The 27,127-nt window shown below is 38.3% G+C and overlaps 1 long non-coding RNA gene across 5 annotated transcripts in view; it reads left to right on the top strand.

The window, feature by feature from the left end:
- LOC144581608 (uncharacterized) overlaps positions 1-27,127 on the top strand; it is a 57,631-nt gene that overhangs the window by 20,748 nt on the left and 9,756 nt on the right. The window contains exon 2 of one of the 5 annotated variants that reach the window (XR_013532649.1): positions 12,644-13,133. The exons of 3 other annotated variants lie outside the window; for them this stretch is intronic. This is a non-coding gene — a long non-coding RNA (uncharacterized LOC144581608). Of the gene's footprint in view, positions 1-12,643; positions 13,134-24,815; positions 25,001-27,127 lie in introns of those variants that run through there. One more of the 5 variants, XR_013532652.1, reaches the window with a different exon arrangement.

The following is a 27,127-nucleotide window of genomic DNA, read 5'->3' as shown; positions in this document are numbered from 1 at the left end:
TCAGACTCATATTTTCAGGCTCAATTATTCATTTCATAAATAAATTTTGAAGATGGATTTGTCTTACGAAAGTTGAGAAGTACAGTGTTTAGCAATTATACAAACCCTAAGACTTGGCTCCTCAAAACCATTTCTGTTGGTTTTGGAATGTTGTCTGCATCCAAGTAGCTGACAAAGTTTTTTATTGTTATTATTATTAACACAAGACTTTAAGAAAGGTATGAGCTCTTTGAGTGAGAAAAGAGACTCTGGCTTACTTCCATTTTTCCCGTCTTACTATGAACCAATGGCTGCTGATTTTCTACTTATACTTTGCCCTTGTGTCTTTTCTACTGATAATAATACATTATTCAATCCAGGATAAATTCAGCGTCAGGATATTGGGTCCTTTAAGAAGCCTTACAGAAACAATTTCACAAGGAAATTGGTTGAAATCTCAGTAGGTGATAATCGTAATACTTATTCTCTCAGTCTGGCCACTGAGAGGACACCGATGGAACAGCTTATTGCTGTTACACATCCATCATAAAGTATCAGAGCAAGCATGCATCCCCTTGAGTCTTTAAGAACATTTCTAGTACTCTCATCGTTCTTATTGTTCCATATAGTCTAACACACTAAAATCTGTGAAGCCTTGTAAAAAACACCTGCAAGTCCTAGACTCTGCCCTCTAGGGGCTTACATTTTTAGTCAGTAGACCACACTTACTTGTGCAATAAATGCACTTAAATTAAATGCTCACTATGGACTTAGCATTGTACTACACACTACAGGGGTTTCAGAGGTATAAAACACATTTCATGCTTATGAGAAAATTGGCTTGAAGAGACAAGATATTTGCTAGAAAGGAGATTAACAAGGACTGGAACGATCACAGAAAAGCTTAGGAGAAGGTGTGCCTTTAGCTAGGCCTTAAAAAATGGGTAAGACTTGGTGGAAGGAAGATGTTTGGGCAGGAGGCTATTATAAAAACATAAAGGCAAGAATGAGTATGGCAGTCATGTGGGACTCAAAGAGGATTTTCCCCCCCTTCCTTTTCCTTTTGGTCTTATTAGATCCATCTGATGGGGACAAGGTCAGAATTATTTGAAAGGATTTTGCCTCATCTGCATGGACTTCCTATGGAAACAGAAAGACAAGGGAGGCTTTCAGTGAGGGAACAGTGACAGTTCAGTGGATTGGAAATGTCTGTCCAGAAGGAAAAAAAAAATAGTGGAAAGGGTTGTAATTATAATCCAGTGTGTAAAGTGCTGCCATGGAAACATATAGTCCTGGGGCCAGGAAGATTCCCAGAAAGACACGACTCCTTTCTTCCACTCAGCTTGGACACACACACACCAGCAACATCATCATCATCTTCTTCATCATATCGTAGATCCAGTTAAACTTGGCTGCCAGTTATACAGATGGTGAGGATGCAGACTACTCTGGGTGATGTTCGATTTCTCATCCTTCCATCTGACCCTATACTCTCCCGTCCATGTGCTCCTATAATTCCACATTAAGCTTCCACCAAAATCCACTCATGCTCCAGCATTTCTTGAATTTATTACCTTGATTACAAATTTAGACAGTCATGAAGAGAGACTGCACCTTGAGCACACGCCAATCTCTCCTTCCTTCTCTCCAAGAAGTGAGCAAGTTATTTGGTGGTCTAGCTCAAAAGAGCTCTATCCCCATCAGATACTGTGGTTACTACTTGGGCAAGGGGATGATTACAAGACCAAACCTCCACATTGTACAATACACCCATATAACAAACCTGCACAGGTACCTCATGAAGCTAAATTTTTTTAAAGACCTCTGTTCACAATATTGAGAGCTCATTCTATACTCCAAGTACTTTCCCAAACAGGACATTTGCCCACTGAAGTGAATTCTGGTGAATGCAATTTCCCCCATCTTGTTAAGAGAGAGTAGAGTGGTGGTTGCAGAAGCTGGTGGGAGGGGCAAATGGGGAGGTAAAGTTAAATGGTATAAAATTTCAGTTATGTAAGATAAATAAGTTCTATAGATTCACTATATAGCAAAGTGCCTATAGCTAATGATATTCTTATTGTATACTTAAATTTTGCTGAAAGGATAGATCTTATATTAAGCATTCTTACCACAAACAAATTAATTATAATAATAATTAAGGGGGCAGGGGGAAACCTTGAAGGTAATGAATATATTTATAGCCTTGTTGACGGTGTTGGTTTCGCAGGTCTATACTCACCCCAGACTCATTAAGCTGCATATGTTAAATACATACAACTTTTCATTTGTCAGTCATAATGCAATCAAGTAGTTTTTTTTAAACCTTCCCCTAAGTGAGGGAGAGAAGGGGCATAGTATCAGTCTTTCAAAGCTTTTACCAAGTTCTCCCTCCAAGGAAAACGTAAGGAGAAAACATAGCACACTGACCACCTGGCATTCAGTTCCCCTTCACGCTGGCCCTTCTCATTCCACGGCCTTAACTTCCCTCTATCCTTCTCCCAAGATCTTGGAGAAAGCCACTCTCTAAAGATCCTATTAGAATCTTCTTCCAGCTTTGCCTCTTCATTTACCTAATGAGTTGCTTCTGCTCAGCTCAACCACACAAGGGCTTCTCTAGCAACAGAGGTCTCCCAAGAACCTAGAGGGAGACAGTCCTGTGAATATAGCACTATTATTAATGGAGATGACAGCACTAGGGCTTAAGGGAGCCCCAAGAATGGATGAATTCCCAACCCAAACCTTGTGCCATATTTTCTTCACTCAGAGTAAGAGGCCTCCCTGGATCTCCGAGTCCACCCAGTGAAGGGATATTGTTAAGCGGGCACCCTGTCCTCAGCAGCTCCTCTCTCTAGGGCCTCATTCACATATAAGAGAAGATGAGGTGTTTATGTGAGCATCTTAGCTCATGGAGGTGGAGTAATTTACCTCTCTGGCTTTCCTCCCATTTCCTGACATTCATTTCTAGAAAAGTAAGGGGTTTCCTGCCAGTAGGAGTTTGCCACAGAATGTCTTTTCTCTCTATTAACAAAACCATGCTTCAAAACAGGAAGTCCTGTGTATGTTCTTACAGATTATAAATTGTCCAAAGCTACCACATGTCTTGTTTATGATGTGGCATATTCCAAGCTTCTTTCTGAAGTAGCCAATATTGAACAGTGCATTTTCCTCCAAAGGCTACAGTATCTATCTCAAAATGGTTTCCATAAATTTGCTCTAAATACAAATGGAATTTCCAAAATTAGCAAGAGTTTTAGCAAATTGAACAAGCCCCTAATCTCCCTGCACAATGCACTCTGCAGTCTGGAAGTCATGGTAAGGCTATACTCTTGGTTCGATACAGTTTCTTAATTCAAATGATACTGGAAAAAAACCCAAAATAAAACAGAGATGTCAAATGAGAATTTTGAAATCTGTTTAAATTTGGACAACCCCAAATTCTGTAGGACTGTGAAAGGCAGAGTTGTACAATCCCTGTCAGGGCTCAGGAGTGGCTTTCTTGGGCTTCTGCCCTGCACTCCAACACATCAATCCAAGGAGGAAGCCAAGTCTGGTCACTGGTTTCTGCAAAAATCTCACACTCAAACATATTTTGAGTTCGGAACCTTTAGACTTGGAGAAAGTTTCATGGGCATATACTTCACATTCCCCATTCTCTATCTGTATTCTTCTTTTCTCTCTCCCTCTCATTCTCTCTCTCTCACTTTCTCTCTCTCTCTCTCTCTCTCTCTCTCTCTCTCTCTCTCTCTCTCTCTCTCTCTCTCTCTGCAGAAACACTCTTTCTTTTGTCCTACATGGAACAATCCTGTGTGCAGTCAGAACCTCTGACTGGGAGAAGAAAACAAGTTCAATGTTAAATCTGTGATCTCAGAGATGACTGTGGGGTGGTGAGCGTGGGATGTCCAACTACCAGTGGAGTGTCCGTTGAAAATCATTTTCATTATCAACCAAGATGAATTCTACACCCAAGCTAGAGGCAGTGGCACAACAATGGCTCACTGCAGCCTCTACCTCCTGGATTCAAGTGATTCTCCTACCTCAACCTCCAAAGTAGCTGAAGTTAGTGTGTCACCATGTCTGGCTATTTAAAAAAAAAAAAATTGTAGAGATGAGGTCTCACTATGTTGCCCTGACTGGTCTCAAACTCCCAAGCTCAAGCAATCCTCCTGTCTCAGCCTCCCAAAGTGCTGGGATTACAGGCAGGCAGGAGCCACTGTGCCCAACCTCAAGTCCCCTAATTCTTGTGTTCCAGCTTGCCGTGTGAGTTAAAATATTGTCTTATTTGTTTTCTTCAATCAATTCCATAAGCATACTTTTTATTTCATCCACTAGATTATAAATTCCTTAAAATTAGCAAGAAGATTTTTTGCCTTTCATTTTCCAGATAATTTCTATTATTATAATGTGCTACATTCTGTCAGTAAATCATGTCAACTGAGTGACCAACTAACTAGGGAGAAGTACTGTGGAACGTAATTTGCTGCAAGAATTCTGGGCTTGTCAACTGCAGAAATATTTAGAAGGGGGACAGCAGGCTTGGGTTCAGAGTAGAAAGACAAAAGTGAAAATATCAAGGAAACTAAAAGAAAAGGAAAAAAAATATGAAGGCAGAGAAAATGAGCCCTTGGAAGGGGAATCAAGGACATATGTTAGATTCATGGGGGGGCAAGCTGAGCCCCTCCAATGAAAGTGTATGGAGAAAAGATTTCTGCTCCAAATATTTTCATCTTGAACCAGCAAAGGGCAACACATGATTGGTGACTGAACTTGAATTTATTAGGTTAAAACATATGACATTGCTAATATTCAGCTATTTTTTTTAACCTATGGCAACAACAGTGCCATATGATTCAACCACTTCTAAATAACCAGGGAATTCAGTTGATTATTCAATTCATAGAGGATGGTGGAAAGTAACCGTTGAATACATGATTTCTTCTTTTTTGTCTAGTAGTTTTAAGTTAATGGAAATACAGAAATATACTAAAATTATCACTAAAACATGACAAAAATCAACTGTACTTATTTCCTTACATCTTTAGTATTTACACATGTATATTCATATATACTTTATATTAACTAACTGTATGCACAATTTAATGATGAAATCAAATATACGATATGACAGTTCCTTAATTATCAAGCAAAAGAATATTAGAAGGGTCAGGTAACTTTTTCTTTTTACTTTCTATATGAGTATTCCACAACATGCCCAAGGTCTGTGGTGAGTAGAATGTAAAAGATGTCACAGTTATTGTCATTTAGCCAAAGCCGGGAATGAAATGACAACTGAGTCCTGTGTCAGATCTTTTTCCTTGTCCTAAAATGAAAATTAAAGGGGTGGGAGTTGCCAGAATTAGGTGTTTGAAAACTAATGGATGGAATCTATGATCAAATGGAAATGTCATTCTTATCAGAGGAAAATATTGCCCATGGAAGCATAGATGTTATTCTTCAACACAGCTCACTAATGGAATAGGATTCCATGCCAGTGAGTATAAAGAATAATAATACTATAACTATATATATGGCTGGCTTGAGAATTTCTTCTTTGCAACTTTACTTGCTCCAAGAAATGACAAATTGAAGTTTAACAAATACAATAATTTTTGGTCCTTATTTCTTTTTAAGAGGAAAAGAAAGAACAGAAACTTCACAGTTGGGAAAAGAAAATACCTCATGGATATGGGTTTTATTGCAAGCTATGCATCTGAGTTAAAGATGTTAATGCTGAATTCGCCCACCAAGATCAAAACTCCTACAAAACTCTTCCAGCTGCAGCATTTATGGCTCCAGGTTTTGTTTCAGAAAGTGAGGAATATGTTCCAGGATTATGATCTTATTTCTCTTTCTTGCCTGTTGTAAGCATAACCATAGTCTGCTCTTTCAATGCTATGAAAATGTTCGGTTGGCATTGTTTTTCCCACAACCATGGAAACACCTGCTTCCAAATTAATTTATAATCTATTTTACACCTATGGCTGCAAGCCATAGTCTAGCTTATTTTTTAAGGAATTTTGGTAAAGCATTTAAGAAAGTTTATAATGTCTGCTTCTTCTCATTTTTTTCCTCATGACATAATGTTGGCTTTTACACATTTTGTTTTATGTCCAGCTTTTTAAGATGCTAATAATATGTAAAGATACGTGATATGTTGGAATATATGTAAAGTTTTTTTTTCTTGAGTCTTTCAAAGCATATCCCAACACAGATATTGTACACCACACATACTTTTCTCGAATCTTGGGCCCAATTTCCCCTTTTATTTGGCCAGACTAAAGCATGCAGTAAAGTATCTTTCAAGTTACTTTAACAAAAAAAGAAATCTGAGTGTGCCCGCAACTTCACTAACTTCAAATATGAGTGATTCACTTCTGCAAAAATATTTATTTCCCACTTAGATTTTATGTTAAGGTAAAGAGAAGTTTTTAATACATCCCAGCTGATCCTATGAAAGAAAGATTATGAAAATCAACTTACCTGCTGCTTCTCTGACTTTGCTTTGTTCTGTTTATCAATTACAGGGGCACAGAACTTCACAACCAAAACAACATTAAGGCTATTTTAAATATTATATTGAGATTACTATTGAGTTTATATACATCCATTTTAAAACACATTTTAAGTGCATTATGAAAGTAATCAAAACAAAGAAACAAAGAAAATACGAAAGAAATACAAATCAAATCAACTTCAGTAACAGAAATGTCTGATCTGACAAAAAAACTGGCAACTAAAATCAATGGATCTTAAACATCTGTCATTGTTAGTTCAAGAATTCGGATACTATGTTACTAGGTAGGGAAAAGCAACAATTAAAAATATTCAAGTTGAAAAAGTTTAAGTCCTGAACTTTAGAGAAAAAAGGGCAGAACACAGGGTGGAAATGGAAGCACTTACAATAGCAAAACATGAGCTTGCAAGTCAAGGTTAACGCTACTCACCAATTCCAGATTCGCAAGCTGAGGATGAGTCATAATTCACAAGCATCAAGACTAAAGATGATCACTTGCTTCTTTCTATCACTGAAAGATGGGCTGTGTAATGCAGGATAGAAAGAAATATTTTCAGCCTCTACTGGTTTCATGCGGCATTGTTATAAGATAAGGAATTTATGTTGCAATAGCTGCCATTATTCATGATCGTTTCAATTCCATGCTAGTTAATGAACAGGGCAAAGAGGTAGTAAACTAACTTTCTAAATCAGTGAGTTAAGAGGTTTGGACCAATATTAAATGTTACTCAATTTTTTTCTCATTAAATGTCCATGCAATAGAATACACACTGATTTTACAAGAGAGCATGTATATATAACATTTTTGTAATGTGAGATGTAGGTCACGGTCTCACTGAAAGTCTCATGGAATTATGTTGTTGTTGTTGTTGTTGTTGTTCCATCACTGTTGTCTGTCATATCAGCCTGCAGGTTCACACAAGCGTGTCAGCAGAGAGTACCTTTACAATTTATAGACGAAGACTCATAGTTCAATCCCTCTGAGCCCTACAGCATTCTTGCTTGATTTCTATATCTTAGCAATCTTTTAAAATTTAAAGAAACATATTCTAATACAGAGGAAACAGATAACGATACATGAACAGTCTTGACTTTATAGGAAAGGATTAGTAACATTACCTTGTAAAAATTAGAACAAGTAATTGCCTAATTGGTAAGCCATGTACTTCAGATGACAGTGTAAGGCAACTACCTATTTACTTTTTGTTTCATGTATTGTATTCACTTACATGTTTTTTCCTGTCTAGAGAGCCTTCATTAACATGACATGTTGCTATTGTTCATGCTAGATTATAAAACCTCAAGACTGGGCTATGGCATAAAGACACATAGTATCCATGCTTACAGAGGGTGGGTGGATGGGTTATTTCTGATATTTGCAGAAACTGTCTTAAGACATTACCAGAGGAAGATTAAGACTGTGGGTACAGGAAAAAAATGATGACTTAGACCTTTGGTTATCACCTTCAGAACAGGAGTGAAAGCATTCATAGAACTAACTTCTTTTTCTTTCCTGCCTCTCTTTCTAAACCTATTGGCATCATGAAGACTGTTACTCCCTCCCTGGGTCGTCTTCCCTTTTCCAAAGAATTCTGAAAAGGGGCAGCCTCCTTTTCAGAGGGTCAAGTCTTCCGGCTTGCCTCAATCCAGGATGCCAGCCTCAATCACCACAGCTATGCTGGTGGCTCCCAAACTTACATTTCCATTCCTAACATCCCATACAAATTCTTGGCCTACATTTTCCAGAAAATAATCTAACTAATGTGTCCAAACCCTCATGTTTGTTGTTCATTTCTCTGACAACTGTCTCCTTTACCAGCTCTCCTACTTTATTTACCACTGTAACCTCTTCACCTACTTCCCAGCTCATTATGCCCATTCTCAGTTTCATTTTCTTCGAAGAATTCTTCAACAGCTAACATGCTAGATGTTTTCCTTATTTACATTTTTTATGATCTGTTTCACATGAATATAAGCTCCATAAGTTTGGGGAGTTTTTGATATCTTTGTTCTTTGTATTCCAGTATCAAATATATAGCAGGTACTCAATAAATATTTGAATAAATGAAAATATAAGTGGATAAATGCAAGGATGAAGTCATAATGCTCTAAAACGTCTAGATCAGAAAAATTAGAATTGTTTGCTTCTGGTCTCACATCTGCCCTGCACATCTAATCAGTTATAAAATCCTATGATTCATCCTTTCAACATTTCCTCCCAACTAAGTCCAAACCCTAAAATGCCTCCTATGTGTATCTAAGAAAAGCCTCGGGCCAAGCGTGCTGGCTCATACCTGTAATCCCAGCACGTTAGGAGGCCAAGGTGGGAGGATCACTTGAGGCCAGAAGTTCACGGCCAGACCCAGCAACATAAAGAGACTCCATCTCTACAAAAATTATTTTAAAAATTAGCTGGACGTGGTGGCATGTGCCTGTAGTCTCAGCTACTCCAAGGCTGAGGTGGGAGGATCACTTGAATACAGGAGTTTGAGGCTGCAGTGAGCTAAAATCATACCACTGCACTCCAGTCTGGGTGACAGAGTGAGAGATCCTTGTCTCTTAAAAAGAAAAAAAAAAAAGGTGTCTCCAGGGTCCCTCCATTTCAATCACTTTCTTCAGATAAATCTTTCTCAATACCTAGTTCTCATTCCTCTCAGAATCTAAAATCCTCTATAACCTGCATACCCAGAGCGCTAATACATGCTAACTTTACTGATACATTCTAATTCCCAATTACTGTTTATCGTTCCACTTTCTCTTTCACTTAGACTGAACTGGCTATTCCCCTTACATGCAATGCTCATTACTACCTTGATGCCTTTACTTGGGATATTTCTACTAGCTAAATGTCCTTGCACCTCCTCATCTATTCAAATCCATATATTTTTTGTTAGATCCGATTCCCAGCTATGTTCCATTGAGCTCTTAAAACTTTCACCAACAACCACAGCCCATACTGAATCTGGTTTTGTCTGATCTCTGGAAATTCATATTGTCAGAGCTTCGTAATCCATCACTCGGTTACTCAATGGTGTCATGGCTTCACCTTGGCTCTTTAATATGATGGGAACACAAATATAGCTGAACTATTCTCATGACCAGTCTTAGATCAGTGCTGAATTCAACAGAAACATAAGTCCAAAACCCAAACACACTCTTGAAAATATCTTAAATTTTTACTGACATTTTTTCAGAGACATAGTAAATATCCGAAAGCTCCACCATTTCCATCATTCTCTCTGGAGTCTTCCTAACAGCTGCTCAATAATCATTCTTTTCTCACCTATATTTTATATTCTTAAAACTCTAGTGCATATTGCATTTTATTCCTTTCATTATCCACTTACCTCTTCAGACTGAATCTATTATTCTTCCAAAGATTGCTTTCTGCCCTGTTTTTTCTATACCAATTTAGACTTTTGGGGCTCTTTCCAATAGTAAACATAGACATTAACCAAAACAAAATCCTACTTTCTGGAACTGTTGAAGTAAAAACAACCCTTTCTCCTTCAGAAGTAGAGAAAGAGAAAAAGCTATCAGTTTTTTTACAGGCTTTTTATTCGTGTCATACCTCCCTCCTAGCTAAACCTTGGTGGATCTCTAAAAAGGACATACTACTTGTTGCCCCAAGGCATTTTCCATTAGATGCCAATCCTTTCCGATCTTTACTCTTCTTCTATGGGATTGGAAGATGTATTTTAACAGCAAACTTGATTGTGTGGTGCTCTGAGCCAGCCAGTGGTCTCTCTAGTCTAAAGCTCCAGCTATGCACCCTCCACCCTCAGCAGAGCAGTGATTTCTGTGCCTCTGTCTTTCACACCCTTGGAGAAGCTCATCAGGTACACTTGCCTTGCCCAGGCCAGCCCTTCCCTCCAGATGTTTTGTTCTCTGCTGGAGAAAGATCATCTAGTAACCAAGTTGTTTTTCTCACAGTTCCATGACACTGTGGCATCATCTGTGGAACAAATAGGCTGCCATGTGACAGTAAAGCAGCCTCAGGAGCATAGAATTTTGAACAGCTCAACCCCTAGGGAAATCTGCAGCCTGAAACATTATAGCAGTAGGGCCAAAAAATGGTAGACACAATGTGACAAATGGAAGGACAGTGGTAAAGGCAAAGAAGGTTCTTTTCATGAGTACACAGAGGACACCCACAGACATTTTCCATAGTAATTGAGGGGTGTTTGGGAAGAGCTATGGTCTGTCAATAGAGACAGTCAGTGTAAGTACAGTACTAGGAACACGATGATACTGCTTATGTAATTCCAAGTGTACTCCTTGGCTCTCCAGCTGGGAAAACAAGGGTTTTGTGGAAAATAAAATGACCACATCTACCTCAAATTGCTTTTGTAAAATGTGTATCATAATATGTGGAAAGTGTAAACATATGGCCTAGCACATAGTAGGAGCATAGTTAATGGTTTTCTTTCTACTCCTCTGCCCAGCTGTCCTCTTCCCTCCCAAGATCAGTCTCCATATCTCCCAAGCATTTATTCATTCAAAAAGATATTTATCAGGCATTTATTAGGCATTGGAATACAGTGGTGAACAGTACAAAAATAATTATACCTTACTGGAGAGTAGGGCACAGAGCAGGTGCTTAATAAATATTGGTAAATTGACAAGACCAATCCCTAGTAGTCCCATCTCAGACAATTCTTTACTGGAATCCTCACACCCCAGAGAGCTCTAACGAGGATTTGCTATCACAGGAAGTAGTTCATGTTGACTTTATGCTTAAGGATAACCAAGAGATGGAAAAGTAAATAGGTGTCCTGGGGAAAAAGAGATGGCTGAGAGACCTGGCTTGCAAATAAATTGCTAAAATGTCTATCTCCATCAATAGAAAGAAAATCTGATAAATTCCAGCAGGGAAAATATCAACATTTACCATACCAAACCATGCCAAAGTCCGTCTTAAATCAAACTGAGAAAGAATTAAATGAAAATTTTTATTGCTGAGTTTTGTCATAGGTGTGATATATTATTCAAGTTATACAAGTTAATTTTTCATCATACTTGATAATAAGCATTAAAAGGAGTCGGATTTCATTTAAACAAAAGATATTGAATAAAATGAACCCTACATTTAAAATAGACCAAAACTTTTAAATATATCAACAAATTACTATTATAAATTACGATTGCCTATAATTTTTAAAATGTTTGCCACAGAAGGGTCCATGATATTAACCACATATTCTGGGGTTTCACATTCCAAGGAAACATTTTCCCAGTCAAAAAAGCATTTATTGAGTTCCCACGTACCACTTAGCTGGTACCGACCTACTCTCTAGAGAGAGGATAATGACTAAGACAAACTATTATGTCATGTGGATTCTAGAGAACAGTTTAGAGAAAAATTGAGAAATATAAAATGTGGTGACCAAGAGTTAAAAAAATGAAAGAACAGCAAACTTTTTCTGTGGGAGGAGTGGTGATCAGACAAAGTATTCCAAGAAAAATATTTCTTTTTTTTTTGAGGCGGAGTTTCTCTCTTGTTACCTAGGCTGGAGTGCAATGGTGTGATCTTGGCTCACCGCAACCTCTGCCTCCTGAGTTCAGGCAATTCTCCTGCCTCAGCCTCCTGAGTAGCTGGGATTACAGGCACACGCCACCATGCCCAGCTAATTTTTTGTATTTTTAGTAGAGACAGGGTTTCACCATGTTGACCAGAAAAATAGTTCTTAAATTAAGTTTTGAAAACTAAATAGTTTGTCAAGCAGATGTGCATTAAAGGTGAGGAACAAAAAGGGCACCCCAGTCACAGCAAAGAAATATGAAAGCCTATATCTATAATGCACAATAAGAAAGAAAAAATTGAGAAAGTGACAGATTCCAGGAACCACACATAGTAGTTATGTATGTTTGTCCCAAAGAATGAATCTATCATTAGACAATATTTTCAGTAAGGGACAAGAAAATACTACCTTATTCCACCATCATATTTCCAGTAGATCCCCTGGCACATAGTAGGTGTTCAGTAACTATTTACTAAGAGAATGTTCCAAGGAGTAGACGGGTCCCAAATTGTGAAGGGTTCTATAAGTTATGCTGAAACTTGATCCTCTGTGGGACATTCTGAAGAATTTTAAGACAACAGTGACATGATTAGGTTTGAGTTTTAGGAAGTTTTGATTTTTGTCCCCACAGCTCTGCAGAAGGTGGACTGGAAAACAGAAAGAAAGAAGAGAGACCAGGTTGGAAATAACTGTAAGAAATGATGAGACTTGGACCAAGGCACAGCCAAAGGTTGAGAAGAAGGAATGATTGGGAAACTCATTGGGGAACTAAAACCGGTGGTTCCACATGTCTACTTAGATATGGGGGAGCGAAACAAAAAGGGTGATTTAGAACAGCTTCCATGTCCGACACCACCAGGAAAACGCACTGTTCGACAACACGAAAAATATAAACAAGTATCTTCTATGAAACTGCTTATTAAAAATACATTCACATGTATATGCAACAAAAATTCTGGACCAGTTATGAAGATACATGTTGGAAAAATTGGAATTATTTCATGATTTATTTACTCACTAAAAGAATATTTATCAAGCTTCTGCTCTGGTCATCAGGGAAATAATTGTGTGGAAAAAACAAATATAGGGCTTCCCCCATAGAACTTACAGCTTTGGTAGGAGATAGGCTATTAATTATATTACAGATAGATAGGGAATAAATTATATGAGGCTTTAAAGGCAATGTTAATTAGTTTATCTTAAGAGCTGTGAACGGCCATGGAAAGGTTTTAAGAAGTTAGGGAGAGAGATGACCAGAGTATTTGCATTTGAAAAAGATGACTCTAGTTATTGTGCCGCGGATTAGGTTACACTAGAAGATCCGCTTAGGAAAGCCCCCTACAAGGTCTATTCCAGAGGCAATCTGACCTTAAATTTCAAAGAGCAGGGCTCACCGTTTAACCATCTTGATTGCTTACAACCAGCCTTCATCCTTATAGGTCAGTGTTTGTGCCATACTAGTTATCAAATATTTTCACTATAAACCCACTGCCAGGGAGGCAGTAGCAGAAAGAGGTGGATTAAAAAAGTTTCTAGAAGGTAGAATTGATACCCTTTCAGGATGCCGACAGGCTTTACCACTGGTCATCTGGTCACCAGCTTCCTCTGGCTATTGGCCCATGAGGGTTAGGGGTAGTGAGGAAACAGGAGGGAGAAGCAAAATCCCACCCATTTGGCAGCAGTAAAAGGCCAAACTGGGAAGTCCCCAACCCCTTTCTTATTTCTATTGGCAATTGTCCACCTGCATCTCCATGAATAGTATCACTTAGCCTTTTGGTTTACAAATGAGGAAAATCAGGCATTAGAAAGTAAGTAACATTCCCAGACTAGTTCCAGTCTATCACGAAGCAAACTGTCAGATGTTTGTTTCCCCACATAGAAGGCCAAAGACTCGCTCAATGATGCACTTAACACACGTTGCTTTTTGGCCAACATGACCAGAAACAGCCTGTCCTGTGCAGACCTGATGCTTCTTCTTTCTGACTTGTGTTCTTTATGGCATTCACAGTAGCCAAAACAGTCAGAACAAACAAAACTCACCAATTGGTTGCTTATTGCCACTCAGCTTAGATAAAAGATTCAGTTGATAGGGGGATAATGAAGCCTTTGTTCTAAATGAGCTTACAGGATTATCTCTAGGTTTTAGTTCTCCATGCCATTTTTGTCCCCAGGTGCCACATATAATCCTACATTGGCTAGAAGCAGACTTGGCAAGCAGAAAACTTGTAAAGTATAACTAAGACAAAAATTAATAACCCATCAATATATTCTCATTAAGCAGCTGTTTTTTGGAAATCATTATGCTACCTTCAATAAAGGATATAACCTTCTGTACCCTCAGGAAGCATAAAATCTTGATAATAAAAAAGACACCACTTCTAAGCAGTATGTGATCTGCATCACATGAACCACAAATTAAGTCTTTGGGCATCCTGATAATACATGGAGTTTGGAGAATGGTCAGAACATGGGGATAGAGCTGCCAGTGATGGCCAAGTTGCAAAAGGGAAATTTAAGGGAAACATAGTCCAAGAACAAACAAATTGAATATAGAAAAGCAGAAAAGAAAGGATAGGGCTTTTAGCTTTCGGAGAGCGTTAGGGATTTGCGGGGAAGTTGAGAGTTTTGCGTTCTGTTCGGTTGGTTGGCTTTCAGATATATTTTTATCTGCTTAACTGAAATGTTCAGGGAGGAGTAAGAAATAGAAAAGAAGAGCCTATATTTTCTACTCTGGCAAATCTTTTAGAATTTTAGGAAATATTTTTCCAATTCTATCAGAGTTCTAGTTAATCTTTATCCCTTCCCCAAACTCCTTAAAGGCTATCAGTGGTTCTTAACAGTAACCTTAAATAGAGACAAAGCAGAACATAGCAGAATTTCACAGAAAACATTCCCCTGTGTGGTACTACTTTAAAAACCCTGGGATCAAAACATGTGAGAGACTGTGGTCCATAAGGTGACCAATCAGAGATTTTTAGGTATCAAACGTTTATGTCTGTGCTGTAGTTTGAAAGTTCACAAGGGAAGGAAGAGTAAACTGTATCAGAAGCTCATTCCTGAGGGTCTCAGAGATTAATGAGTCAGGGGCATTATTGTCTACAGACTCCCCAATCTAGAGAATTCTTGTGCAGCACCAAATAACAGAAGTTGCTAGCAATGAAAAGCCTATAAAGGGCTATAGAACTGTGTTGGCACTAAGCGAAGACAGCAAAATATATGGTGGAGGTTCCATGGCCCCACTGGGCAGGACTTTACCTAGGACATTCTGAGCTGTTCCATTGGGATTCCAAGGCTTCAACTCAACCAAATGGCACTGAGAGAACCATGTGCCTTCCTAGCAAGAAAAAATTCCCCTGGAAATGGTTTGTGCTTAAAGAGGGAACCACTTCAAAACTCAGGCAAAAAATATACCAGAGGCCTGGTCCTAAGAGAAACCCCAGCCTGTGAGCAGACAGTAGATACATGCTTGTGGATACAGGTCTTCTTCCTGAGCACTAGTCCCCTCACTCTTGGGTCACATGGTTGGGGACATATACTCTGGCTTCCCACTGCTCTTGGACCCACAAACTCAAGAATATCTACATAAGCACAAAGAGCGGGGAAGAAGCATTGTGGGCTACAGTAGTATGAAAAGCTTTCATATAAAAATGCATGAATAATAACAGCTACCACGTAGTGAGCATCGGTTGTTACAGGTGCTATGCTTGGCTTATTTCTATATTATCTAATTACATTTCTATAACAACTCTAAGAATTATTGTTCTCAGAGCTATCAAAAAGTAGCAAAGAGAGGATTTAAATTCTAGCTTGAGTCTGAAAACACCCTCTTTCCACCGAGCCATGCTTTGATTCAGGGGAGCTACTGAAGCACTTAGTATGACTTGGTATTGAAAATAATGGGAAGAAAAGAGAAGGCAATTGCAAAGGTGATCCAATAGAAAAGCACAAGGCACATCTAGACGAAGAGAAACGATAGAAGAAGTGAGGCTACTAGTTAAATGGCAGTTTTTGAGCATCCACAAAAAAGAGACTAGGATAGTCAGTGACCACGTGAATGGATTGATAGGCTTTAGGGAGATAAGGAAGAATGGGAACACAATCAAGGGAGATACTACCACAAAGAGAAGTTGGTGAGTGTCCCAGGGCTGGGTTCCAACATGACAGGCATACTTGGCTTGACAAACCGGAAAGTGCCTGAAAGAAGAAAGCCTGGATGAAGATGAAAGGAAAGAGACAGACACACCCACCTGCTGGAAAATAGAAATGGACCTACAGCAACAGCAGCTGATACCTCACATTTTCAAACTGGCTGAGCTCTAAAACAAAGAAGTGACAGATTGACAGCAACTGTTTTCAAAAGAAAGACTATGATCACAAGACCCAGGACATATCTGGATCTACACCACATGTCACTGGGGCCAGAACAAATGAAAAGCCTCTAGGGGCTCAGTTAAGTTAAAGAAGTTTATCTCTGAGAATTCTTTGTCTTTCATACATTCTTTTGGTCTAGCACTGCCATTTCCAAAAAAAAGGGTCTGCAGTTTGCCATTTTCCTGATGAGGGAAATTAATCATAAGGCCACCATCCAGAGCAACACTAACTCTTCTAGGAACTGGCTCTGAACAGAATCATGAAGGAGCCAAAGCTCAGAGTTGGCATCTCCAGCTTACCTAGTCTCTACCTCTCTCTTCACCTTGAAATACTCTTACTTCCATCCTTGAGTGCCTACTCTGTATTCTAAAGATTTTCATTCTCAGATGGCTCTCAGTTTAAGACTCTAGAACGTCACCGGGTGTAAGAATCACTCTCGCTCACCCATCTTCCCAATTGGAGATTGTAGGGGTATCTGGTTTGGGGCCACTACAGTAGTGTTTTTAACAGAACTTCCAGATGATTCTGATAGAGTTGATTCACAGATGGAGAAACCTCATCAGGGAGTTTGTTGATAATGGCTTAGGTTTTAACAAAGAACTCTTGATGGAAAGTATGTAGCACAAAGCTATCTACCTCAGTGGTGGAATGTTGGCCAGAGAAGGATATTTGAAAGGCAGAAGATTATCTCGGTGCTCTCATTCAAAGTCATTTATCCTAAAAGAAGAAAGAAAATAAGTCTGTCTGTGTAGCAAACAAAAACATTTTGCATCATTCCATTGATTTTGTAGCTTTAAATGCAACCAATGTAGTTATTAAAAATCATGTTTTTGATATATACATTTAATCACAAAGAAAGCTGTTTACATGTACAGAGTAAAAGTAAAATTACAAAACCATTTTTTTAAAATTATCCATCCTGTAAACAAATAGGGCTCAAATCAAATTCATAAGGCTGGCCCTTAGTTTCCCTCCCTGCCCCTACCTGCAGCTCTCATGGTGTGAAGACACATTTCTGCCTTGATTGCCAAGATAAATCCACAGTCTCATCTCAATATTTCCAAACCGCCCACAAAATTATTCAGAAAACAAAATTTATTTAGTTTAAATGTCAAGATATTGCATTTTTCTCAATGTCACTGTCAAAACCAAACATCAAAACCAGTCAATGATCATACCTGCTCTTCATAGGTTTAATTATAGTGCCTATACTTTTTCTTTTACTTTATTAATTTTACTTTGAGTTATGACATTTCTTTTTGTTGTTGTTTTGAGGCTGAGTCATCCTCTGTTGCCCAGTCCGGAGTGCAGTGGTATAATCTTGGCTTACTGAAACCTCTACCTTCTGGATTCCAGCAATTCTTCTGCCTCAGCCTCTTGAGTAGCTGGGATTATAGGCACGCCCTACCATGCCCAGCTAATTTTTGTATTTTCAGTAGAGACGTGGTTTCACCATGTTGGCCAGGCTGGTCTCGAACTCCTGACCCAAAGTGATCTACCCACTTCGGCCTCCTAAAGTGTTGGGATTACAGGCGTGAGCCAACATGCCCTGCCAAGTTACAACATTTCTTACACGTTTATAACTACCTTGAAAACAGTTCTTACTAACATGAGCTGACATTCAAAAGGAAAGTAAATTGATAAATTCATATTCTACAGGTTACATTTGACCTTGACTATCCATTTTCAATTGCTATTGCCAGTTCCATCACTGCTTCAGAGAAATTTGAGAAACAATATAAATTTTCATGCACCTCTTGATCCTAAGACAGGTCTCTCTTGAAAAACCTCAAGGCCTAAAGTTTAATAAGTTTCACTAGAAGGCAGTTTTCCAGGTTCTTGCAGGATTAGAATTAATCCAGGGGCTGACTTCTCATTGGTTAGTCTTCCTTTTTCAAACATATCCTATTATTTGGGGGACGGAGAGGATAGCAGAGAGGAGGTCATAATTCTAAATGATGTCTTTAAAACCGCCTTTGCAAAATTATGACTGAGACAGTGAAAGAGATCTAACTTAATTGACTCCATCTTGCTTCTAACTTCCAAGCTGTCCTTGGAGCACAGGCTGAAGGACATTTATTCTGGAGCATAGGCTGAACTAACATTGGGAGAAACTTAGCTTATAGTTTAAAACAAAGACAATAACAGCCCTTTCCCAAAGCAGACCTCCTTCTTGCCTAGGAACTAGATTGCCTTTGTAGGACTAATTTAACCATGAGTTAGAAATTATGGTTTAGGAGTCATGCAGCTGGAGGCTACACAATTCTGACCCTCCCTAAACTGCTTCTAGGATCAGTGTTTGAGATATTTTGCAGACCCAGCCCTTGATGGATCAGATGGCACCACTCAGATCGATAACTGGCTCTTCGGATTTTGTGCCCCAACCATCCCCCACCAGGAACTAACTCAGGGCAAAAAGACGGCTTTGTCTACCTGACCAATCAGCATTCCCAGCTCAGTGGCTTCCCCTCACCCACCAAGTTGTCCTTAAAAACTCTGCTCCTCAGATGCTTGGGGAGACTGGTTAGAGTAATAATAAAACTCCAGTCTCCTGCACAACTGTCTCTGTGTGAATTACTCTTCTCTATTGCAGTCCCCTTGTCTTGATACATTGGCTCTGTCAACACAGCAAGCAAGGTGAACCCCTTGGGTGGTTACAGCTTTTCAGTCCTACCTGACATTGATATAAGTGCCATGTTCCAAATTTGAAAATTCTGGTTATTTTCTAAAAACTTCTAAAGATTTAATATATTTTGTATGTGTCACATCTCCTGAAGCAGAATGTACTTTAATAATACGTTACTACTTTCTAAATCCAATCATGAATTGTTTAATTTGTGCACAATGTGAAGATAATTAATACAAAGTAAAGTTGCTGGTTGTCATTTTTAAATACTTTCTCAGTAGAGGTCATTTCCAATAAATAAACTTGATATTCTAAGAGTTACTTCTTACTTTTTATAAAAGTGGTAAACATTAATAGAACATACTTCTAGAACTTTCTGAGAATAATTTGGCTTTTGTTGTTGTTGTTGTTGTTGTTTTGTTTTGTTTTCCCCCCTCCACAAATTCAGAGAACTGGAGTTCTGGTTGGGGAAGCTGATGAGAAGAGCAAAGGACAAAGACTCTCTGGAATTTCTCTGTTCCTTCTTTTTACAGACTCCAGAGGATCTGGACAAGCACAAGTGTTTTAAAGATGCTAGGATTATGCGAACAGTGTTTGCATTTGGTAGGGGAAACCCTGCACAGCCTCCCCTTGCCCACAGTATTACCAAGAAATCTTTAACTTCTCTTTGAATTGAATCAGGGTTCATTCATTTATTCATCAAATTTTTATTCATTACTTTGCATGTGCCAGAATGGTGTAAAAAAAATCAAAAATGCATTAATCAAACAAAATTGTCCTCATCTTTATCTCCAGTTGGTTAGGAAAGAGCTTGAGAATGTGACAAAAGTAATCCTCAGACTAAGCATAAATAGATTGAAAAACATATTTTTTAAATGTTTTGTCCTCTTCAAAGTCAAATGAAATTCTACAAACCATAACTTTGTTTGATCATTGAAAATTTATTAAACCAGAACCCAAAAATTCTTGTCCTCAAGCCATTCATGCCAGGACAAAACCTTGGAGAAGTTATAAAAATGAATTTGGATGAGGAGTCTAACACATTTGAAAAGAACTATAATCTATCATGTTATCATTCCTCCCAGTTCTCAAGTCCTAGCTCAAACTTTATCTCATTGTTGAAATCTTTCACAAATTTCACTTAACTCCTACAAGCCATAAATAATCTTTACCTTTTGGGTTTTAGAACACTTACCATATGCAGCCTTATGTCACGAGTTCAGGTGTACAGCTGTGCATGTGTTTTCCTTTTAATGAGTACCCAATACATTAGAAACACTGCAGTGCTTAAAGAGTGGGGGTTCTGGCCCGGATTTCTGAAGTTGATTCCCATGTCTATGTGGCTATAGTTTCTCTGTTACTCAGTTTTCTCACCTGTTAAAAAAATTATAATAGTCCTACCACATGGAATGATTATGATGATTAAAATACCATGATAAACTGCCACAGCCAAGAGGTGCCTTAGGAAGTATGACGACTAAGGTAATGTGGTATTTGGAAAGATCCTGGAACAGAAAAAATAAAGGTAGAAATAAGGAAACCAGAACAAAGTATGGGCTTTCCTTAATAATATTGTATTAATATTGATTCATTAATTGTGACAAATGTACCATACTAATGTAAGATTTGTCTTTTTTCTTATCTTTTTTCTCTTTTTTTGTGATGGTGTCTCACTCTGTTGCTCAACTAGAGTTCTGGTTGGGGAAACTAATGAGAAGAGCAAAGGACAAAGACTCTCTGGAATTTCTCTGTTCCTTCTTTTTACAGACTCCAGAGGATCTGAACATGCACAAGTGTTTTAAAGATGCTAGGATTATGCGAACAGTGTTTGCATTTGGTAGGGGAAACCCTGTGCAGCCTCCACTTGCCCACAGCATTACCAAGAAATCTTTAACATCTCTTTGAATTGAATCAGGGTTCAATTCACTGCACTCAGGCTGGATCTTGGCTCACTGCAACCCGCGCCTCCTGGGTTCAAGCAATTCTCCTGCCTCAGCCTCCCAAGTAGCTGGGACTTCAGGTGGGCACCACCATGCCTGGCTAATTTTTGTATTTTTAGTAGAGACAAGGTTTCACATGTTGGCCAGGCTGGTCTTGAACTCCCGACCTCAGGCAATGCACCCACCTCAGCCTCCCAAGGTGCTGGGATTACAGGTATGAGCAGCCATGCCTGGCCTAATGTAGAATATTAATAATAAGGGAAATTGAATACAAGGTATGTAAAACTTTCTATCTTTGGAACTTTTCTGTAAATCTAAATCTACTCTCGAATAAGGTTTATTGAAAAAGTAAAAATTAGAATTAGAAGAAATTTTAAATGTTAATAAAAGCAAACCATACGGCACATAGTAGGCACTCATTAAAAGTAAGCAATTGTTAGGAGTACTACTAGTAATGATACTGTGAACCCAACAAAAGTTTTTAAGCAAACTTACTGACTTCTTAATCCCCTAGGCTTTCTCTTTTGTTTTGGTTGTTGCTTTTGAGGTTTTATTTTTTGTACAATATTTAGCAAAAAACTGGAACTGTGAACAAAGCTATTATTTAATTTTTCAATCTTATTATTTCAGCTTTATGTAGGAAAGGGTTTAGTGCCAAAGACTGTATTCATTCATCATCACGTCTTTTGGCCATCATCGTATGCAGTATGATCAGGTAAATAGGCATACCTGAAATGTCAATGGCACCTGTTTGAGAAGCTATAAACTTATCCCATTGGTTTTCATTTCAAATATTCTTTTAATTTCTTAAGTACAATTTGTTGTGTGTATTTCATAATAACAAGTACAAATCTCATCATTTCATGCCCTTTAACAGTTTTACATTATTTACAAGATCAAGTCTAAATGTCTTAATTTGTCATTCTAGGACCTACACAATTTAATCTGCACAGATTCATCAATTACCTGCCCCACAATCCTATGCTCTCCATACATTTCTGCTTTTTCTTGTGCTTTTTTCTGGAATGTTTATTAATTCTTCTTATAACAAAATAATTCTCATTCTTTGACATCTTTTCTATATGTTATGAGCACTTCTCCTATTCCTTCAGAAAAAAAATTAAGTATTGATGCCTCCATTCTTCCACAGCATTCTATCCATAGTGATTATAAAAGTTACAATCTTCTGGGGAAGACTAAAATACGATTTGTTCATTTTCATTTTTATTGTTTGAATTGGATTTACTGATTTCAAATGATCCTTTTGTGGAAACAAAATGACCATGACTAGCTAAGCCAATAATAAATTCACACAGAATATGTTTCTGTATTGAAATCCCTTGGATATGATATATCCATCTATGATACACTGTCACTCACATGAATTAAGGTTGCTTTGGAATTAGTCCATGGCTGTTTAATGTGTTCATACCTTAATTAGACACTCCTTCGGAGATACAATTGCATCTATTTCTTATTTTGCTCCCTTGAGAGTCAAAAGCAGTCAGTTGCAGTAGCTGTACATAATGAAGTGACTAGCATATTTATACTTGGCAACCTTCACTCTTCATTCAACTAGTTTAACTCTTAGTGTTTACTCTCTTCAATTTTATCTTTGAGAATTGCCAATACTCAACCTGCCTGAATTTTCTATTATCCTTAAGCAGGTAAGGGTACATTAAAAAATGTTGCTTCACTTTATAGAGGAATGAGGGTTTCCTCAAAGAAAGCCAAAGTTGACCAATAAACATATGTGTTTTTTCTTTGCAGAATTAATATACTGAATAAAAATCCCCTCCTTAATCCCCAATATAGAAATTTATTACATAACGTGTATATCTTCCCATTTCTATATACAGTAAAAATCTTATATATATAAAATATATACAATATTTAATTTTTACACACATAAATTGATATTATATCAATCATTCAACTTAACAAATAAGAGACATTTTCTTATGTGTATACTTCACCCCTTTTGTTTTTATTTTGACCAAGCCATATAACTTCGTTTGGAAAGAGAAGTTTTGATAAGAAGCAGAAATTTTGAATATGGAATATGGCAAAGAAAATAAGTGCCCAAATTTCACATCTGTCTTACAGACATAGATTTTTTCCTCAATGAACCAAGAGGACCAAGTTCTGTGGTATCAGAGACAATCCTCGAAAAACACAGAACTTGATTCTTAAATTTAAACTTAATCCTGGCCTGCTTTAGTTCCACATCTTTGATATTATTGGTTCAATATTCTGTTAACCCAACTCATCATACTCTTACACCAGATTCCTAACAAGTAGGTATCTTGACAAGAGAATTTCCCTAAACTCCTAAAATTATGATAAAGCCAGTATGTTAGATTCGATGGCAGACTTTGCTGAAGTATGAAATCTGCTCTCTACCACCAGTTGAATTCGGGTACATCTATTTGTGCAGTGTGCTAGACAAAACCATGCTTCTACAAGCCAGAATCAGACTATGCCCAGCATCCTCTTAAAAATCAAGCCAGCACAGAAGGCAGTATCATGTAACGTTGGTGCAATCATTCAGGAACTTCTATATATTCAGTGACTCTACTGCTAAACCCAAAGCACAAGAAATTACATGAGATTCCATGGGACTCTGTCTTAGATGATGCAAAATAATCCCAATGCAAAAATATAATCCAAATCTGAGGTAGGGTAGCCACCTTCGCAGAAGAAACCGTCACAAATCCAATGGGGGGAGAACTAAATGCAAATTCCACCACCTAGGAAACTTGTTCAGAGATGCTTGGGCAGACTGAAAAAATAGGACACTTGTTCCAAGAAGCTCCCTTCTGGTGGAAATCACCCCCAAAAAAACAAGGCATGACATCAGGCTGTCAACTAAACCTGTGCCCTTTAAGCACCTGTTCGAAGGACAAACAACAGTAACTTGGATCCCCACCCGCCTTCCCCAGCAGTCTCCACATCAATACCCATGTGCCAGAACCGACATGAGTGGAAACATAAGGGCGCCAAAAACACAGCTCCAAAGTCACTCCATCAGCATTTAAGCTCGGCTCATTCAATCTCTGTCCCTGGACATGTGCACTAAACCACAGCAGCTGCACCCGCCACAGGCCAAAGGGGCTTGATTAGAAGCAAAGCCAAGTGAAGAGGAGTGGGAAGAATGTGTAGAAGCTGAACAGTTAGTAAATATGGCATATACTCTGACTCCTGGGAAACCAAAGCCGTCAACAGATCAATGCTGAATATTTCAAACCTGGAGGAGCTTTTTGTTAAATGAGATTTCATGTGGCCCCAGAGGTGAACAGGCAAAGCCATCAGTGGTAACAGGCAGCCTGTCTACATGTGTGCTTAGATGAGATTGGACTGTGTGTCATTAACCGGGCAGCTTTGAGCCCCATTCATACACATGAATAGTAATGCTCTCAGCAGCAGCATCTACTAACACCGAGAACAAAAATAAATACTTCAACATGAAGTATAGACACAGGTCAAGACAGGTCTCTCTTGAGTTTTGAATCCTCATCACAGACTAAAGATGAGATGGTGATAGTGCTGTGATTAGTGGACATATCACTGTATTTCCCACTTTTCAAGTACATGCTTCTGATTCTCTTGATTATTTTCAGCCTTTGCAAATGTTATTCTTCCTGAAATTCCCACTCCACTGTCTCAGTTGCCTCAGCTCACCAGTGGTTTCACTGAGCTCCCTTTCACTTCTGACATGTAACATGTAAGCTTTCATTGTTCAGCTACCTGGGCATTTCTCCTTTCCCCGGCACCCTCCCCCAACCATTTCACCAGACTGTGCTAGTCTATCAAGATGAAAACAACACTATGACACTCAGAGCAAACTTCTCCTGTCAGATCCACACAGGGGGACCTCTGTTGCACAAGCTGTACTTGTTCCTCATGTAACAGAGATTCAACTCACAGATATGAGATCCAGACTGCAGATCAGAGGGGAGACTGACTTCTGCCCTTTATTTGGGCCAAAGAATACTTATCTCCTTATTTCCAACTTCTCAAGTTGCAGCTAGACCTGGGGAGATGTAAATATGTAAGTAAAACCCAAGACCATATTCACAGGTTATCCCTTTCAAAATGCTAGTACTTTTCAGTTGCCTTATCACAGGCTGATTCAACTCTTTATTCATAAAGAGCCAATAGCAAGAAAAGGCAGCTCAGTGTGTGGGGAGGATTGCAGGAGTTACCACCATATACTGATCTTTTTGTTCTGACACATTGGTGTGTGGGATTGGGCTGTGGGTAAAGTGACTATGTCTCTCTCTCTTGCAGCCCCAGGGTATCCTTAATCCATAGCTCTGCTGAAGAAATCCTTTCTCGGGCAAACATAACATAGGAAATTTAAATGATTGTTGCTGGTGTTTAATATTTATTGAACACCCACAACTGGACAAGGCACTCTACCAATGTGTAGCTTGCATCTTATTCAAACTTTCTGGAGAAAAGACATCATTTGAAAGCTATTATAAAAAAGCTGTTGAGCTATTGTAAGAGCAACAAGAATACACATTCCTCAAATATCTCTAATTGCTTTCCATAACAATACAATTTTCTGTTCCTTCCATTAAGAACAGTCATTAACATGATATACTCAGTGATCACATCTCTATAGTGCTTCTTTAAACATTTAGTTACATTTGCTAGTAGATTGGGCTGAAAAAAAAATCACTATGTTAAAATGCATTTTTCAAGGTTTATTTTCCCAAAACATGTGTAATATAATTGAAAATAAGTGGACTTCACTTTCAAGCGGCACAGTCAGTCCCTGCCCTTCGCTTCCTCAGAACCCAAGGTTGGAGCCTCTGTTGAGCTCCATCTGCAGAAACCAAATCTGCTTCCTTTCCTGAGATAGTCCCAACAGGAAAAGGAAGCACACAGTAGCCATCACCCCACTATTTACAGAGCCTGGCAACAGGTAACTTTCCCCAGACCCAGGAACTTTCCATCCTGTCACCCATATCTTCATTGACAACCAAATCTGGAAGCCTGCCTGAAACTCAATTTGCGGGCTAAGAACCCTGAACCTTGTCTACTTCCTACCAGCCTTTCTTCTCAAAGCTAGACCCTGCATGTTGGCAGGAATCCTGAAATGTGAGAAGTGTATTTTCCAGAATACCATGATCTCTGCTGGTTAAGATGCTGTTTGCCCTGTTAGACTGGTATTGGTGATCCCCTGAATCACTGCCTTTAGGTTTATAAAAAACTCTGGATGGATATACAACAAAACATTAATCACTGTTATCTCTGGGTGGTAAGAAAACACATGATTTCAATTTTCTCTTATGCTATATTTTCCAAATGTTTGTGACATGTATTACTTTTTTACACAGGAGGAAAAAAAATTTTTTTAGTTTTGTTTTGTTTAAAACTTTACCAAGACATACCATTATCCTTCCCCTGTGTTTCTGTTTCAGTAAATTCTCTTTTCTCTTTTCCAAATCCAGCCTGTTGAAAAGAGTGTTCTCTCTACAAAAGAGGACAAAATCTAAGGAACAAATTCTAAGATAAAATATTTTTAAAGGGTTTTAAAATCTTGTATACCATAAAAAAGCAAGGCATTAAAATCATATTCTTAATGGCATAGAAAAAATAAGCGATTTATTAATGATACCAGGAATTGAGATTTTCATAGCACCACGAGAATGATAAAATAAAATTCTAAGTTAAAAATTATAAGATAAAAAATTAAATTAACAGAACATTAAAACTGAATTGGAAAATGTAGATCAAAACCACACAGAGGTGAAAGCAAGACCAGGGAATTATGCCTGGCATGTTTTATGCAAAAGAAGTTCAGCTGCGAATAAGTGTCCCCGTTCCCTCACCTCTGCTATGGTTTAGTTGCAAGATGTCCATCTTTATGTGCTGGTGAAGAACTGCTTTCTTGTTAACTGCAGAGTTTGTGCCCTACCTGGGAAATGTGTTTCCTTACGAAACAGATTCCTTAAGTTGTGCTGCAGCCTCTGTAGGCCACTTTCCTCTCTTGTGTCTATCAGTACCAAAGTTCACTGTGGTATATTTGAATTTCTTCAGGCTGAAATTTACAGGTTGCTATTATGTATTTCTTCCTTATACCATCTCTTTATATGACTTTAGCTTCAAGTAAAACTTACTTTCAAAAACAAAACAAATGCAATGAGATGCTACTTCACGCCTATTA

Source organism: Callithrix jacchus, chromosome 2, assembly GCF_049354715.1.
Source record: "Callithrix jacchus isolate 240 chromosome 2, calJac240_pri, whole genome shotgun sequence".
Taxonomy (NCBI): domain Eukaryota; kingdom Metazoa; phylum Chordata; class Mammalia; order Primates; family Cebidae; genus Callithrix; species Callithrix jacchus.
Note: the sequence above shows the minus strand (reverse complement) of the source record. Positions and strands in the feature narration are given on the sequence as shown.